Raw genomic sequence first — 18,345 nt, forward strand, 5'->3', positions numbered from 1 at the left:
TAATATAATACTGTCACTGTGCTCAGAGCAATAAAACACTTTCTGACATGTGTAGGTGGTGGTGTTTGTGTGTTTTTGTCTCCAAGTGCATGTCTTCTTAAGATTGCTGGGAACTTAATCTGTTTGGGAACATGAGCCCATGACAGAAATCATTCAAATTTAAGATTTAAAGATAAGAGTAAGGTTAAAAGTTTGGATTTGGTTGAGTTTATGGTAAAGTTAGGTTTGTGCTATTGTTAAAACAAGGACAGTGTGCCGTTATGGGTGCATGTCTGATGCAGGGGCGTTAACACCTTTCTTATATCACCACTCTGAAGACCGATGAGCGTTGTCAACAGGTTTACTGACATTCAAAAGGGTAAAGGCAAGGCAAGGCAAGGCAAATTTATTTGTATAGCACAATTCAACAACAAGGTGATTCAAAGTGCTTTACAGAGACATTAGAAACAAAGACAAATAAAAAGCATGATTTAAAATTGATTAAAACAAGCAAACAAACTAACTAACAACAAACAAAACAGTATATAGAATCAAAACAGATAAAATCAGAACAGTAGATAAAATCAGTAGTTAAATGTAAGTTTTGAAATTTAAGCTTAAAAGTGTGGATTTGGTACTTTATTCAAATGCAGCTGAGAACAGGTGAGTCTTCATCCTGGATTTAAATAAACTGAGTGTTTCAGCTGATCTGAGGCTTTCTGGGAGTTTGTTCCAGATATAAGGAGCATAAAAGCTGAATGCAGCTTCTCCGTGTCTGGTTCTGACTCTGGGAACTGATAAAAGACCGGATCCAGATGACCTGAGGGATCTGGATGGTTCATACTGGGTCAGGAGGTCATTGATGTATTTTGGTCCTAAACCATTCAGAGCTTTATAGACCAGCATCAGAACTTTAAAGTCTATCCTCTGACGGACAGGCAGCCAGTGTAAAGACCTCAGAGCTGGACTGATGTGGTCCACTTTTTTGGTCTTAGTGAGGACTCGAGCAGCAGAGTTCTGAATGAGCTGTAGTTGTCTGACTGATTTTTTAGGTAGACCTGTAAAGATGCTGTTACAGTAATCAAGCCTACTAAAGATGAATGCATGGACTAGTGTTTCCAGGTCCTGTTGAGACATCAGATCTTTGATCCTTGAAATATTCTTGAGGTGATAGTAAGCTGACTTTGTTATTGTCTTAATGTGTTTTTCTAAGTTTAGGTCTGCATCGATCACTACACCCAAATTTCTCGCCTGGTTTGTGGTTTTTAGGTGTATAGATTGAAGTTCTCTGGTGACCTGTAATTGTTTTTCTTTGGCGCCAAAGACTATTACCTCAGTTTTGTTTTTGTTTAGCTGGAGAAAATTGTGGCACAACTAGTCATTAATTTCCTCAATGCATTTACCAAGAGCCTGTACAGGGCCTCGGTCTCCTGGTGACATTGTGATATAAAACTAAAAGCAAGACAAAAAATACAGTCATGACATACATATGTGCAGCATAATATGCATTTATATACCACCCTGCTACTACATAGCATATGTCTAATTATGTAAACTTTTTAAACTACTACTGATGCTATCCCAGACGAACTCCAAAATCACAGGTAACTAGCTTAACAAAAGGACTAGCTTTACAGCCAAATACTGCATTAGCGGGCAACATATTGTACAAAAAGTTGCAACTTATACTTTAAGTACATACCGGCGATACAACCATAAACAGAAGATGTGGACAGTATTTCTTCCAACAGGACACCATAAACTGTGTGCCGATATGTTTCCCTTCTTCTTTCTCACTTGCTTTGCTTGACTGAGCGGATTACTTGGAGCAGCCACAGAGGGCGCTGTAAACACATAATAAATAACAACTGACTGAGAATGATATTTTAGTGATACAACATTTTACAACTTTTAGTGATACAGAACAGACAGCTTCATGTTAAGGATTCCTCAGGATGACAAGTCTTCAAGAATTGTGCATTTATACAATTTATGCAATTGCAATTTATATAAGCACAGAGATAAGTCCATTTTTAGAGCCCTAAGAAGATGATTACCCTTTCCTAACCTTCATTAGTGCTGTTTTGGTGCTTATTTAAATGCAGGCCCATCTACCTACCTAGGGAGTTCACCGTTGTCATAATAACAGCTGTTTACATACCACCAGATGCTAATGCTAACTCTGCGATCACACTCCTGCATACAAACATCAATAATAAACAGAGCACTTACCCTGACGCTGTACATATCGTAGCAGGGGACTTCAATCACGCAGACTTAAAAAGAGCAATCCCCAAATTCCACCAGCACGTCAAGTGTGCCACTAGGGGTGACAAGATTCTGGACAAAGTTTATTCCAACATCAAAATGGGCTACAGGGCCAGACCTTTGCCACATCTGGGTCAGTCTGACCACTTGTCACTGTTTCTAATCCCTGCATATGCCCCCCTCAAGAAAACTGCTCTTACCATCACAAAGAATATTACCATATGGCCAGAGGGTGCCTCTCAGTAGCTGCAGGACTGTTTTGACAGGACTAACTGGGATATCTTTGAACATCAGGACTTGGAAATGTTCACAGACGGTGTCCTCTGCTATATAAAACACTGCATAGACACTGTTACAGCAGTCAAACGGATCCGGGCTTATCCCAACCAAAAGCCCTGGATGACCCGGGAGGTCAGGCAGCTGCTGAAGGAGAGGAACATTGCGTTCAGGTCTGGCAACAGGGATTACTACACCACAGCCCGATCCAACCTGAAGAGAGGCATCAGAGAGGCAAAGGGGGACTATAGGAGGAGGATCGAGGACCATTTGAAGAGTAATACCAGCCGGCAGGTGTGGCAAGGCATCCAGCACCTAACCAACTATAAGATCAATCTCGGAGCTGCGGACGGTGACCTGGAGCTGGCAGAGGAGCTGAATATCTTCTTTGCCCGCTTTGAGACCAGGGTACCGGAGGTATTGGAGCCACAGCAGCAACACGCCACCCATAGCAGCACCACCCTCACCCTGGAAGAGCACGAGGTGAGGCGCATGCTGCAGGCTGTTAACCCGAGGAAGGCGGCGGGTCCTGATGGTGTGCCAGGTCGAATATTGAGGGATTGTGCAGGACAGCTGGCTGGGATCTTCACCAGGATTTTCAACAAATCCCTCGCACAGGCGACTGTCCCACTCTGCCTGAAGTCCTCCACCATAGTCCCCTTGCCTAAGAAGCCCCACATCACCGGCCTGAATGACTACAGACCGGTGGCACTCACCCCAGTGGTAATGAAATGCTTTGAGAAGCTGGTCCGCAGACACATCACAGCAGCCCTGCCCCGCAGCCTGGATCCACACCAGTTTGCCTACAGAGCAAACCGATCCACGGAAGACGCTGTAGCCACAGCACTCCATGCTGCATTAACTCACCTGGAAGAGCATGGTAGCTATGTGCGGACGCTCTTCGTGGATTACTGCTCAGCTTTTAACACCATCCTTCCACACAAACTGGTGGCCAAGCTACAAGACCTGGGGCTTCCATACAGCACCTGCATGTGGATCAATAGCTTCCTCTCGGGCCGTAGACAGAGAGTCAGAGTTGGCCATCACACATCCTCAGCCCTGAGTCTCAGCACTGGCTCACCCCAGGGCTGTGTGCTCAGTCCACTGCTCTACTCTCTCTACACACACGACTGCACTCCTCGCCACCACAGCAACATCTTTGTGAAATTTGCAGATGACACCACAGTGGTGGGGCTCATTTCCAAGGGAGACGAGTCTACGTACAGAGACGAGGTGGAGCAGCTGACGTCATGGTGTAAGGCCAATAACCTCCTCCTCAACACTTCAAAAACCAAAGAACTCATAATAGACTTCAGAAGGAAAAAGGCAGAGATCCAACCACTATTCATAAATGGGGACTGTGTAGAAAGGGTGGCAAGCTTCCGCTTCCTGGGAGTCAATATAGAGGAGAACCTTTCCTGGAGTGTGAACACCTCCGAGCTGCTGAAAAAGGCCCAACAGAGACTGTACTTCCTGAGAATTCTCAGGAGGAATAACATCACACAGAGACTGCTGGTGTCCTTCTACAGAGCCACCATTGAGAGTGTTCTAACTTACTGCATATGCATCTGGTACACTAGCTGCACAGGGGCTCAGAGGAAAGCACTCCAAGGGATCATTAACACCGCCCAAAAGATCACTGGCTGCCCTCTCCCCACACTGGAAGTTCTACACAACGCCCACTGTTTTAAAAAGGCCCAAAACATCATAAAAGACACCTCACATCCTGGCCACTCCCTGTTCGAACTGTTGCCCTCAGGCAGACGGTACAGGGCAATCAGAGCAAGGACTAATAGACTCAAACACAGCTGTTATCCAACTGCAATAACACATCTGAATACTACAAAAAAATGTCCATCACGCCACTCTTGTGTTAATCTATGCACGGTCTGAAGCATGTGTGTGGGAATGTATGTGAATGTTTTACTGTTATATCTTATTAGTATTTTAAGTATTCTATCTATTTTATTTATTGAATTTTATTGTTTTATTTATATTTTGATATTGCTAGGGATGATGCAATGATCGGGGACCATTCTTAATTTCGTTGTTCTCATGACAATGACAATAAAGTTTCTGATTATTTACAATATTATTAGGAAGCACTGAAATCATTTTCATTGCTATGCAGATAATACCCAGTTTGATTTATTAATGAATGTAGATGATACAAATTATGTTCTTAAAATATAGGCATGTCTTCAAGACATCAAGACCTGGATGACCTCAAAGTTCCTACTTCTAAATTTAGACAAAACTGAGGTTATGGCACTCAGTTCTAAAAGTGTGAGAAACATGGTGTCTAAGCAGATAGTTACTTACTGGGTAATATCAACTTGGAGTCATTTTTAACAGGATTTGTTCTTCAGTGTTCACATTAAGCAAATATGTAGGACTGCGTTCATTCATTTGCTTAATATTGCTAAAGTCTCAGAACAGCCTTCAGCTGATCCAGAATATTTCAGCAAGAGAGCAAAATGAGATTGCAAAAGGAGACTTTTCTCTAAAATTGGCTTCTCTTCATTGGCTTTGTGTTAAATTCAGAATTGAATTTAAAATCCTTCTCCTCACATATAAGGTATTGAATAATCAGGCTCTGTCATATCTTAAAGACCTTATATCAGCCCATTATACTAACAGAGCACTTTACTCTCAGACTGCATGTTGTGGTTTTGAATAGTGGAGAACTGGAGATCAAGCATTCAGCCATCTCTAATAAATAACCTCCCAGTTTGAATTTGAGAGACTGTCACTCTCTCTACTCTTGACACTAGGTTTAAAACTTTCTTTTTCTTGAAGGTTGCAGTTGGCAAACTTTATCCTTGCTAAATCATTAGCAGTTATTATACTCTGGTTCTTGCTCCCATAGTGACTCTTTTGTCCTGTGTCTCTCTGCTTTCTTCTCTTTCCAGTCAGTACCAAGGAGTTGAGGCAGATGGCTGCCCCTCCCTGAGCCTGGTTCTGCTGGAGGTTTGAAAGTAAATTTAGAGAGTATAATAGAACCAGGTTTGGCCCCTTGTAGAAAAAATAGAAAGCCAATACATATCCTGAAGTGGAGATGTGTGGTATCAAGGCTTTCCAATCTTAATGCTTCCCACAGGAGGGATTTATTTGATTTGGATTTTTGAAACTATTTCCGAATGTTTTCTGCCATTTTCATTGCTTGTTCTGTTCTTTCTCCATTGTAAGTTTTACACATCCAGATGCTCGTTCCAGTGTTAAAAGGTTGTGCCACAGACATTATGAGCCATTTTGCCTGAAAACCCCTCTTTGGATTGTTTCATCACGTTAATAATGTTAGCGTTACCCATCTGGTGATCTGAATGATAAAAGTTAACTTAATGGAGACTGCCCTTGGTAATATTCCTTTTAATCCCTGGTGGTTTTGTGGATTTTCATCTTTAGATAGTGATCAATGTTTACATGCCACAAGCTCACATATTTGAAGCCTGCTAGCAAGAGAAATGGCAGATTGAGAGTGTGGTAGAAAGAGGAAAAGTTCCCAAGATGTTTCCCTGGAGAGGTTTATTCACTTCTGTTGCACTATCTAGTCATTCTACACTAGTGCCAACACTGAGTTCATCATTATTAGATCAATGAAATTGCATTATGAGGGCTAGATTCATGGGAATTGGTTAAATGAGTCCCAAAATGAAATTCAACCACTGAGAATGGTATGTCAACTTGATGTCAAGCGTAACAGGTAAACAGAGGTGGTCTTCTAATGTCAAAGTTGTAATCTTGCAATGAGTTTGATAGACTTCTTTGCATGTAAATGGAAAATGCAACTTAACCTTTTAAAGCCAAGTGTATCATATTTGATATGTGAGTTATGGTGAGTTTTTGAGACTTCTACATGATCAGTAAAGACTACCGCCCTCTTGTTTGTTTGTTTTTTTAATTTCATTGTGAGGTTCACTATACACTCCAACTTTTCCAAATGTTTGAATTTTCTGGTAATTATTTCAGGCTTCATGCTTTAAAGGCATAAAGAGCCAAAGCATCTGTTGCAAATCAGTACAAATAAGATAATTTCCCCCCAGAAAGCTCCAGAGAGACTAGACTTTTTAAATCTCCAAATAATAAGAATCATCAATTACAGGGGTTAACCAAAAAAAAAAAAAAAATCCAAAACATCACGACAGTCAACACAACTTGTACAACAAATACCAGAAAGGTACCGAAAATCTAATTCCTGGCTTGTTCTATGCACATATCTTTTTATAAAAAGTACCCCAGCCTAGATGTGATTCATATCATCATAGTCACTCATGCCCTGTTGATGGTGGTAGCGTCATCCTGGTAGAGACCACTCCCATTACCATAGAAATCTTTCATCATAAGATTAAGGTGTTCTCCCTGAACAGATTTCTGGGGCGAGTGAACCCAAACAACAGCAGCAAAATGCTGCCTGCAGCATAACACAGTCACCGTTTCTTCAACGTAGGGGTCAAAAGTTCAGCTTATTCCTTTAATTTCTAACCCGTCTGTATATGTGTATGTGTAAGCTGTCAGTAAGGATGACTCAAACATCTGCCGCTGTGTGCTAGATCTTAGTGATGTCTCAAATTTGTTGGGTGGTTCGAGTGGGAGAGGCCAGCGGATGCAGAGATGAACTCAGACATTTGTTGTTTTTGTGACACGCAGACATTTTAAATGGAGGAATCAGAGTTTTCTTAACCAATATGTGAAGAGTGTCTGTGTGAGCACATAAATAAGGATTTTATACAGAGGACAGAAAAGTGACATCTAAAGAGTTCAAAAGAATTTCAAGAGATGCACAAATCCTATTTTGCCATTTTCCTTTTTATTTCATGTATGATGACCCAATTCATAATAATAATTCTTTATTTAAAAGGGACAGTACAGATTAACATCGTCCAAGTATAAAACATAAAATTGATGTACTGCACATAAGTTTATAGGTATTGCTAGTTTCCAACCATTGTCCCTTGTTGGGCTTACATTCACAATACACGGAGTTAAAACATACATTTTCATGAACCCAAAATAAACCACGAATACAGCTACAATTTTAGACAATGTAAAAAGAAAAAAAAGATTACTTAAAATGACTACAGCTCTGATTTCCCTTTAACCAACCTTTAACCTTCAATGTAAATGATCTAATACCTGTAAGGCGAAAGCGCATCAAATCCGATTTTTTTGACCCTATGCGACCCATATCCGATCCTGGTATGACAGTGTGAACGGCACAAATCCGATATTTTCAAATCCGATCTGGGTCACTTTCGTATGTGGTACTGAATCCGATACATATCCGATGTTTCAGAAAGCGACTGCTGTGTGTACGGTCAAGTCGCATTAAATCCGTCTTTTATGTCACTGACACAAAACAGACGCCAATTATCAGCACCGGAGAAGCGCCCGATAAGACATCGCGAACACCTCCTGGCCATCCGGTGAAACTGTTGGGAAGACAACGTTGGAGAAACGTTAACATTTTATTTGTACTGCATAACCTGCAGATTCTGACAGAAATCTGCAACTATCCTTTGAAGCACCGCTCCTCTAAAACAGCAATAAGGATCATTATTAGGTTATCTACATTATTATGCAAATAACAAAATAACTTAAAGCAAAAATTGGGAAACGTGAAGTCCGAAGTCTTTATATTAAGGGCCATCAGTCAAACAATATTGTTTGCTCTGGGTCTAAACAGAGCGCGTTGTGTGACATCTTCTTTTGCGCATGCGGGACACTTTGAGCGTTCACACTAGAGAGCGTTTGTTGTCGCATTTTATTTGTAGTGTGAACGAGCAGACAAAAAAATCGGATTTGATCAAAAAATCGGAATTGAGCATTAAGACCTGCAGTGTGAACGTAGCCTAAACAGCAATGGGCCAAGGACAGTTCCTTGGGGGATACCCATTCTATTTTCCAACATGGATGACTTTTTTTGGTCAACCCTCACACACTGCTCTCTTGTGTAAAGATAAGACTAAACTGATTGTTTTGAAAAATCTAAATTAAAATGATCTATGATCTATTTTTTATGAGCACAATATATTTTTAATGTTAGAGAAGGAGACTTTGGGTATACAAAAGGCAAAGCTCAAAAGGAAGTTAAACGTGATGTGCTTTAGAATGACAATAATCAGACGTTTCTAAAAAATAAAGTCGAAACTTTAATGTTTCATTACAAGATCCCTTTTTTTATTGGTCATAATGACTGTATTATCATGCATTATCATTTTGGTTTTCTTAATACATCTAAATACAATTAACAATTATGTGATTCAGAGGTGAATGTAGGCAGTTTGGCTAGGATCACTCAAATCTGATTATAAAGATTATAAAGAATAATTAGTTGACCCCACTAAGCACAGTGGGAATAAACATTTACCACTGAGATATTTCTTATTAAAAAGATATTCAAATATTTGCATTACAGTGGTCCCTCGCTATAACACGGTTCACCTTTCGTATTTTTTTTGTGCAATTTGCCTCTTCTTCTTTCTTCTTTTTTTTTGTACAGCGCATCGTGTTCTGCTTCCTGATCAGCTGTAGACCATTATCAATCAATCTCGTGCCGCATCTCCTGTACAGTACAGAATGCGTTCAGCTTGTCAAATTTATATAAATCTTCACTAGCAGTGTGAATCAGAAGTGCTGTACTGTAAGTTTTCTCCCCTACAATACCGGAAAAAAGTTTGGTACCATCAAAGGCACCTGCGTTTTTTTAAAACTATAAAAAATGGACAGGTGACCAACTTTGGGGAAATTTCTCGGCCCACCTAATTTTTAAAAAAGACAGGAAAGGAGTACATTGATATTTATTTCAAAAATAAGCATCTTAGATTACACTGTGCACAAAACAGGAGATGCATTTTTTAATGGAAATAATAATGAATCCATCACACAGTGGGGCATTCAGTGTCACCGGTTATTAGTTCCATTTCAAATGTGCAGATGTTTCCATATTAAAATTACCTGCAAAAGCTCAAGAATGTATTCCCCAATATCTAACTTGCACAGACCCAAATGCTCCATAGTCCTTCAGCACCAAACTACTGTTAACAAAATCACTAACATGGGCTTAGTTAATTCGACAGTAACTTATGTATGTTTTTCTTTCCCAAATTGTATGACTTAACTGTAAAACTATGTCAGTAGAATTCAGCTGAGAAAGCGCACTTCGAGGGTCTGTCCATAATTACGATGCTACATTACATGTATAAATATTCCTAAGTAAGTCTTTAACGCCATCTCTGTACCTGAATATTTGAAAAAGAGCCAAAGCAGAAGTAAAATTATTGCACAGTTTCAGCACTAATAATAGGTCAAAAATGACTAATTCAGGAATGATTCTGCAGATAAAGCATGAGGAATTCTGGCTTTTGATCTATTAAATTAATGAAATTAAAATATTTTAATTGACCACCCTCCAGGTAGTGATTTCTCGCGCAGTTCTTCTTAAGTGAGAATTCAAGATTTTTCCCATTGTTGTCAGTAAAATAATTTGATGTGCACAAAATAAATATTTTAAATTACTTCCCCAGAAAAATGTATACAATAATTTAGACATTAGGGAAGAATATTTCATCTATGAACGTCTAAAGGAAATGTTGTCAGTCATCTGCATTTGTTAATGAGATGTAAATCTAGAATATTTATTTAAATTTTAGAAATATGAAGATGCATTTTCTTAGAACATTTGATGGTGCTGATTGCACACGATGAATCAAATGCAGTCTTTCAGTATTCATAGAGTGAGAGTCAAAAGAAAGACTGAGCAGTAATGAGTGTAGCAACAGAAGACTGGTATCACGTGACTGAAGTTTTGTTTTCTGGCTGTAAAGGACTAAACTGCCTTTGTGCCAGTTTTACCTTTTTAATGAGTTGGAGACTATGTTGGTGTCAACATGAAGCATGAAACAGGACTGAACAGCAAGAGAAGCCAAGACCAATTCTTAATCACCTGCTTTGATACGTGGTAGGCAGTTTCACCTCAGTTTTATTTCTGTCTAATGAGACAAGTGTAAACAGTTTCACATGTCCCCCGGCTGTGATGCTTAGTTGTGAAACTTCACTCGGCTGCATGATTCACCGTACTTTGTTTTAGCGCAACTATTCATGTTCAAACTGAAAGATGGGTTGAAAATCTGTGTTTTTAGGTTATTCTCAGAAATGCCAACACAACTGAGAGAGTTTTGCCATAAATTAGTGTGAACAAGACATAAATGATAGCAATTAATTAAAACATACAAAACATCCTGATAAATCTTAGAGAATTTAGTCTTCTAAATGCATGACTTAACATGAAACGACTAACTAAACAGGTGAATTTATAAGCACCACATCAGCACACATGCTAATGAATTTTAACAAACTGTGAGAGGTAATGGAGTGTGACGTGGGAGGGAAATTGCCTTAGCTGTCAGAGCTCGTCAGGCCTGAAGAAGCACAATAATATATTTTATTCAGAGCATACACTTCAGGGAGCATTGATGTAGCAGTAAACAAGACAACAAACATTGATGGACAGGTAAAATGTTTCTGCATAGAGAGAGAAGTATCAGTACTACAAGGCGTGTTAAGATGAGAGTGCACAGACAAAGAATCTCTGCAAAGAGACTGTTTGTTATTGTCAATAAATCTAATAAAGACACACAAATGCCTCCTCCTATTTTTGCTGTTGCTTAAAAAGCTGAACTATCATAGATCTCTGTTTTACAGACTTCTACTATTGTCTAAAAAATTCCACGCTGTGTGAGTCGATCCTCCTTTAGTAGTACATTGTGTTTGGGAAAGGTTAAGATTTAACTTCGAGGGTATAATAATGTGTACTTCATTAATACCCATGGAGAAGTTCTCTGCAAAAACAACCAAAATCAATAATCATCACACAAAGAGTAACCCCTCGAAACTCACCACAATAATCAACAGTAAACACAAAGACTGCAATCCAAAAACTAAAAAAGAGCAAAATCCACAACAGAAACTTTTACCAACCAAAAACACAACAGAGAGCCCAGCAACCAACAACGTAGAAAAAAACACATTATCTCCTAACAAAAACCAATAATTGAATAATATTTAAATTAACAACCAAAACTAACACCAGAATCTACCAAAACAAAAATGATCACAACACATAATAAACAACCAGCAGAATTCAAAAACGAAAAACCCAACCACAACAGCAGCTATTCACAATCAACAACAGCAAAAGGTCCCAAGGACTGACAATCCACAAAAATAGCAATTATCATCCAACATAAACCAAAAACAAAACCAAACAAAACAGAAAAACCTTACCACCGCTACTGGACGTATTTAAAAAAATTACCAATCAAGAATAGAAACCCAACCATCACTATAACAGCCAATAAAAAAGCCCCACAAGCCAACAAAATAAGTCAAAAAAAGTACTAGAAATGACAAACATCGCAATACCAACAATCACACATAGAAAGGCTGAACTCCATCCTGACTTGATTTTAATGTTTGAAGTAAACACAAATTATATAGCAGAAAGAAAAGTAGCTTACTTCTAAAAGATAATGTGATGTGATTAATTTTACGGTTAATATTGCGATGCATCTTTAAAATATCCATTCATATCAGGATGATTCACAACAATTTTATGCCCATAACTCTCTCACATGTTGTCTTTGGAGCAATCATTTGCAAATCTGTTCAGTTGTGTCGAGGCATGTAATAGAAAGGGATGTGATTGTGACAAGTGATGCTAAGTCAAAAGCAGTTTAATCTATTTTAGGACTATACCGGATTTTCCTTGGTCCCAAAAACCTGAGAACCCCTTGGACTAGTTCAGTAACATCTCGCTATCGTGCAGTTATGAGTGTGGAACTTCCTTACACTCGTCCAATGCTGACAAAATAAGGTGGTAAATAGTTAATTGCAGTTTTATTATTTATAATAAATGATAAACAACTTTACATGCAGTCACAGCTCATTGTAGAACTGCTGTACATTTAAGCTAAGATCCTTTAAATTCACAACCACTTCACTGTTTTTAAATGAAGCATATGACTATTTTATAAAGCAGCAAGATGAAGACAGAAACAACCGCGTGTTGTATTGTTAAAATCTCTTTAACTGTGACTCGATGACCTACATGCCTTCTGGTTTAAGCTTTTTGAGGCGCTGCAATCAGCTTTGTGAGGTCCCTGGCATCCCCTCTCCATCTGTCACAAAGTACAAAATGAGCTAATGAAGAAAAAGAAAAAAATAATTAGATCAAACGCCATTTGCTTACTCGTGTGTGTGTGTGCCTAACTCTACGTGTGTTCGTGTGCAGAAGCATCTTTATATAGCCCCGAGACTCGCTTGTTCTGAGAGGAGTAGAGAAAATTGGATGCAAAATAAAATCCACCATTGGCCATCATTAATAAATGCTCACACATACTTACTGTTCATGTCCTGGAAAAACACTATTAACTTATTTTTGCCTTTTGCAAGTTTTGCAAATTAAATCCTCAGTTAAATCTCAGTGTAATGTTTTTCATTACTACTTCCTTGCACTCCTTCTCCTTCACTCCTTCACAATGCACTGTGGTCACTGCACATCTAGCTAGGCTTACATATAATATCAGTGGCATTATATATATGTTGGCTCAGTTTTATTAATTTAGATCCAGTTCACAATAAGGTGTTTTATATTGTAGGATAAATGCCATACAGTACTAGACTGAACATCACAGTAGTCAGATAATCCCTTATGATTAGCACTGGGTAAAAGCTGAAAGGCTACCTCAAAGCTTACCTGGTTCGATGTAACATGGATATATGTGTAGGATATTGGCAGTGATTTGATAAACGCGGGTTGTAGCGGATATTCTATCAATATTATATATGTGCATGCTCTAGTTTGCTGAGGCTGTCCCAAGCCAGCTAAGAGACATTTTCCCAGACCCTGGGGTCTGGCCAGGCTCTCCTTTTGGTAAGAGATGCATAAAACACCTCTCCAAGGAAGGGTCCCGAGGTTGTATCCTGATCTAATGCCCAAACTACCTCCGCTTGCTCCTTTCAGTGTAGAGGAGTAGCAGCTCTACTCTGAGCTAGTCACTGTAGTCACTAGGGATGGGTATCATTTAGGTTTTATCCGATACCAGTACCAAACCGGTACTTTTGAAACGGTGCCGGTGCTTAAAGAATCAAGAACACAAACTTTGTCCAAAAACCTCTCATGTTTAGCTGTTTCCCACTTTTTCTTTGGTCATTTTAGCCTTTTTGGCCAGGGTGAAGGGAGTATCTGCCATCAAACAAGAAGACAGCTGCATGTAACTATGATGGTGTTTGCTAGTTCACCTTACATTTGTTAATGTAATAACATGGTTAGCCTACTCAACGGAAATTACACACGAACAACATTAAGCTACTCATGCAGAGAAGAACGGCTGCTGCTGCCATCATCATCCGTCCCCATTTCTGCTACACTGGCAGGGCTAGGGGCCAGGACTCTCCTCTTCGGGTTTTTGGGGGATGTTGCTAACTCCGGGTCCGATAAGAGGCACCACACCTGCAGTAGATGTGCACGGTGTGAGGTTTCGCAGCAAGCTATCAAATACGGTGCATTTCTCGGCTTTTAAAAAAAACGCCATGCGTCGCCAGGTGTTTCATCGGATTTGAGGTGTTACCTCCTTTGACAGTATCACCTTAAAGCACTTGTTGCAGGCTGCTGAATTTGCATCTTTTGCTGTGAAGTACAGCCAGACTTTGACCGCTTTGCTTTGGGCATTTTTAATCTGTAGCTCTGCTTTAAAAGGACGTACGTACCTGGGCCCGCCTACTACGCTTGCAAAGGTAAAATGATTGGCTGGAATCCAAAGTGTGTGACATCTCAGGAAAAAAAAAGCACTGAAATAAAACACCGAAATGTGCGCTGCCTTTCAGTCTGGTTACTACCGTTTATGTCAGAACCAGTGCCATAATGGCACCGGATACCGGTACCCATCCCTAGTAGTTACTACAGAGGCAGCTCATTTCTACTACATGTATCTGAGCTCTTAGCCATAGGTGAGGGGGTACTGCAGATAGACTAGTAACATGACAGCATTTCCTGTACTCTTAGCTCTCTCTCACCACAATAGACCCGTATTGCATGCTACAGATGGTTCACCAGTCTCCCTTGAGCTGATGTAATAACTTTAGAGATAAATTGCTCATATAGTGTAAAATGCATATGGTGAGCTTTTGTTTTCTTTTGTGGCATGCTGAGCCTGAGAGCAGTATATTCTGCTCTGATCCAGGCAAATAGTCCAGAGTTTCAGGGATGCGTGTACTACAGTGAGCGCATAAAGACGTTACATAAAACTGAGACATGACACAAGCAGATATGACAGTCTGCATAAACAGTCATGCTCAGTTTATCTCTCAGTACCCCATCCGTCTGGCAGGACACAAGCACAGCTTTCATGCCTTTGAAATCTTTTTCTGGCATCTTCACCGTTTGCTTATAACATCTGAAGAAGTTAGATGCTTGTGTTTTCCAGCTGAACACACCTTCACTGATGGAGAGGAAAAGTGATAGATGTCAGTTTCTTTCTTTTTTAGCACATTATATCATAACGAATGAAATTGAGTATGAGAAATGATAATCTGAATGAAAGTGCTGCTGAGAGTCTTTCATGGTGCCAGAGGCTGCTTTTTGTAAAAATGCTCTAAAACTGTGCACCCAAACTGAGCAACCTTGGACTCAGTAGATAAAATTTTGAAAATATAGTATAGCATGTTAAAATATAGCATGTTGCTGTCTCCGGCAGGTCAGGGTGAGATTTGAAAGCAAAAAAGTAATGAAACAGTCACAGTAGTCCTGAACAGCCTTTCCATTTTAGCCTTTTCACTGGGTAACATTTTAAAAACTGAGCTGTTAATTAGAATTGGGCCTGCTCATGAGGAGAGGTTTAAAGGTTACAAACACTGCTGCAGTGTCTTAGAAAAGACCTGCGGCTGAAAATGAAAAGCATTTGAGACCAAGCATTTACTTGGATGATCTGATATCGTCGTGTTGGTGTTGTTCCCACATCATCATGAAAATGTTGTTCCAGGTTCAACATTGCAAGTGACCAATCACATTCTTGTGACGTTATTCTTTTGCGCGCCAAGCCATTCGTGCATTTATGAAATTCCAATGTTGCAAGGACAATATCAGTTCTGCTTAGCGTTTATTAAAGGGTTAGGGTTAGGGTCAGGGTCCGTTGATCGGCGGACAGAGTACAGGTTTTTGTTTTAAGGCGGTTTTTCCCGAAGTCGCAAAAGTATGACGTCACACATTCTGATTGGTCACTTGCAATGTTGAACCTGGAAGAACATTTTCATGATGATGTGGGAACAACACCAGCATGACGATATCAGATCGTTCCATTTACTTTCATTTAGTCATGAGAGAAGTATTTTACCGGGAGAGAAAATGGAAGAGGAAAAAATTATGAGGCTGCCAGAGGAACAACATTTGAAAGGAAGTTGAAACAAAGCACAGAAAAGAGAAGCTGAACTAAAAGTGACTGATGGTAAAATGTACTGACTTTAAATAAAACAAACTGTTGCACTGCTTTATTACAAAATAGAATTTTTATAAGTAAGGTTACTATTATACAGGACATCGAAATACATAAAAAAATGTTTTTCCATAGTGTATAACAATGGAGAGTAAATATATTATGGGATAGGAACTACTTTTTCCACCTATCATAGTGATAGACGTAATACGGCCGTATAAATGCGTTACAGCTCACTCAGTTGATGACAGTAAGCGGAGTCTCATGTGGTTTTAGTTCAGCTCCAGAAACAGACGGTTTGTGACACATGGGGCAAGGCCACAAACCTTGTCAAACATAAACAAAAGCAAATGATATAAATTATTAAATCATAGTAATTTAAATGATAAATTATGTATCTCTGCTGTGGCATAACCAACCATTACTTAAATCTATGGTACTTCCCCAGTAAAATCTACAAATTCACTGTTTGGCTATAGTTGGTTATTATCTCTGGGAGCTACTTTGACCATGAGCCAATGGAATCTAAATTCCTGTCATTTTCATGGTCATCTCTTGTTGACGGGGGCTAGAACTGGAACAAAGAACCAATCTTGGATGTAAAACTACAACTGTTAGAGACACCACTATATAAACCATCCATCCATTCACTTCCGCTTATCCTTTTCAGGGTCGCGGGGGGCGCTGGAGCCAGCTGTCATAGGGCGATAGGCGGGGTACAGCCTGGACAGGTTGCCAGTCTGTCGCAGGGCCAACACACAGGGACAGACAACCATTCGCACTCACATTCATTCACACATTGTGGCAATTTGGATTATCCAATTAACCTATCCCCACAAGCTGCATGTCTTTGGGCGGTGGGAGGAAGGCCGGAGTACCCGGAGGGAACCCACGCAAACACGGGGAGAACATGCAAACTCCACACAGAAAGACCCCGGCCTGATGGTGGAATTGAACTCAGGACCTTCTTGCTGTGCGGCAACAGTGCTAACCACTGTGCCACCGTGCTGCCTCACTATATAAACCATTAAACTTTTTTTTTTTTTTTTAGCATTTTACTTATTTTGAAACTGCAGTTCTTATCAAAACATGGACAACCATAATGGCCAGTGCTCTTATAGAATATGGCTTTAGATTAAGAGCAACTTTAGATTAATGCACCGACTTGAATTCTTGAATCCATGAACCTTTACTGAAAGGATCTGAGGCTTTAAGAGGATTGTAGGGTAAAAACCATGGTATTAGAGCAATGGCAGAAAGGGTTCCTAAATTCTGACCTATGATGCTTGCTGGTTTCCTATAATAATGGTTGAATTTGTGGCATCATTTTAAACCTTCTTTGGTATTGGTCAATGTTTTAGTCAGATAACTTATAATCTACTTTTTATCAGTTCTTTTTTTGTTAGATTGTTTTCTAATCTTCACTAATGCTTATTGAACCCCCTGACATTTGGTTCTGTTGAGGATTAATGTTATTCCTCCTCCAAGCTGAAGATCAGGTGGTGTTATGTAATAAACAAATATATGCATATGAATCTGCAGGCAGGGGACAAGTTTGTTGGTACTGAACGCTTGCTGTTTTCTGTTTGTTTCTTGAGGTTAAATGATCAATCACATTTGACCAGTTTGGTTCCATGGAAATAGATGGTCCATGTAGAGGCAAAAGGGGGAAGATATCCTTAAATTCACTGGTTATTAAAATCTTGGTCCAGATATTGGCTGCATCACAAGACACTAAGTCAACAGACAGTCCAGTGGTTTCGCAAAGTGGGAGATTTGTCTTTCAAGAAATTTACACAAAAATTAGCCCACCAAATTTTATTAGCTTGCCAGAGAGGTGGAACCTCTGCAAAGAACAGACCGACTAAAATGTGGATGAGGGTTCAGTCCACTCTTTAAACTGCAAAACAGAACATTACCACTGATGGAAGATGTGGTCTTTAAGTGCTTCTCTGTTACAGTGCACTCAGAAGCATGTTTTCACATCAGGATTTGTCATGATTTATAGTCGCTTAGAGATCTATTCTATGATGTTCAGCTTCATATTTTTCTACTTGGACTCTACATTTCCTTTGCCAATTCACAGTTCAAAATAGTCCTTATTCACTTATACACTGCAGTGGTGCAGCCCCTAAATTTGTCCTTTGACTGTAACAAGATGCTGTCTGTCTGTCAAGGAATGTATGGAGAAATTAATAGTTATGTCGTCCTGTTGCAATTTAATTAGATTTAAAGGTTTTGCTAGAGGCATATTATTCAAAAACGAACCAGAGAAGTTTGCTTATACAAATGTAGGGTGCGCTGGAACATTTAATGGGCACATTCCTTTCATATT

At 39.5% G+C, this 18,345-nt stretch overlaps 1 protein-coding gene across 1 annotated transcript in view; it reads left to right on the top strand.

Annotated features, from left to right (window-relative positions):
- The window catches only part of npy2rl (neuropeptide Y receptor Y2, like), a 43,928-nt gene that overhangs the window by 12,037 nt on the left and 13,546 nt on the right, over window positions 1-18,345 (top strand). The gene's annotated exons all lie outside the window — the stretch shown is intronic.

This window comes from Diplotaxodon limnothrissa, linkage group LG3 (assembly GCF_057381915.1).
Source record: "Diplotaxodon limnothrissa isolate DT_005_m linkage group LG3, D_limnothrissa_male_GT1.1, whole genome shotgun sequence".
Lineage (NCBI taxonomy): Eukaryota > Metazoa > Chordata > Actinopteri > Cichliformes > Cichlidae > Diplotaxodon > Diplotaxodon limnothrissa.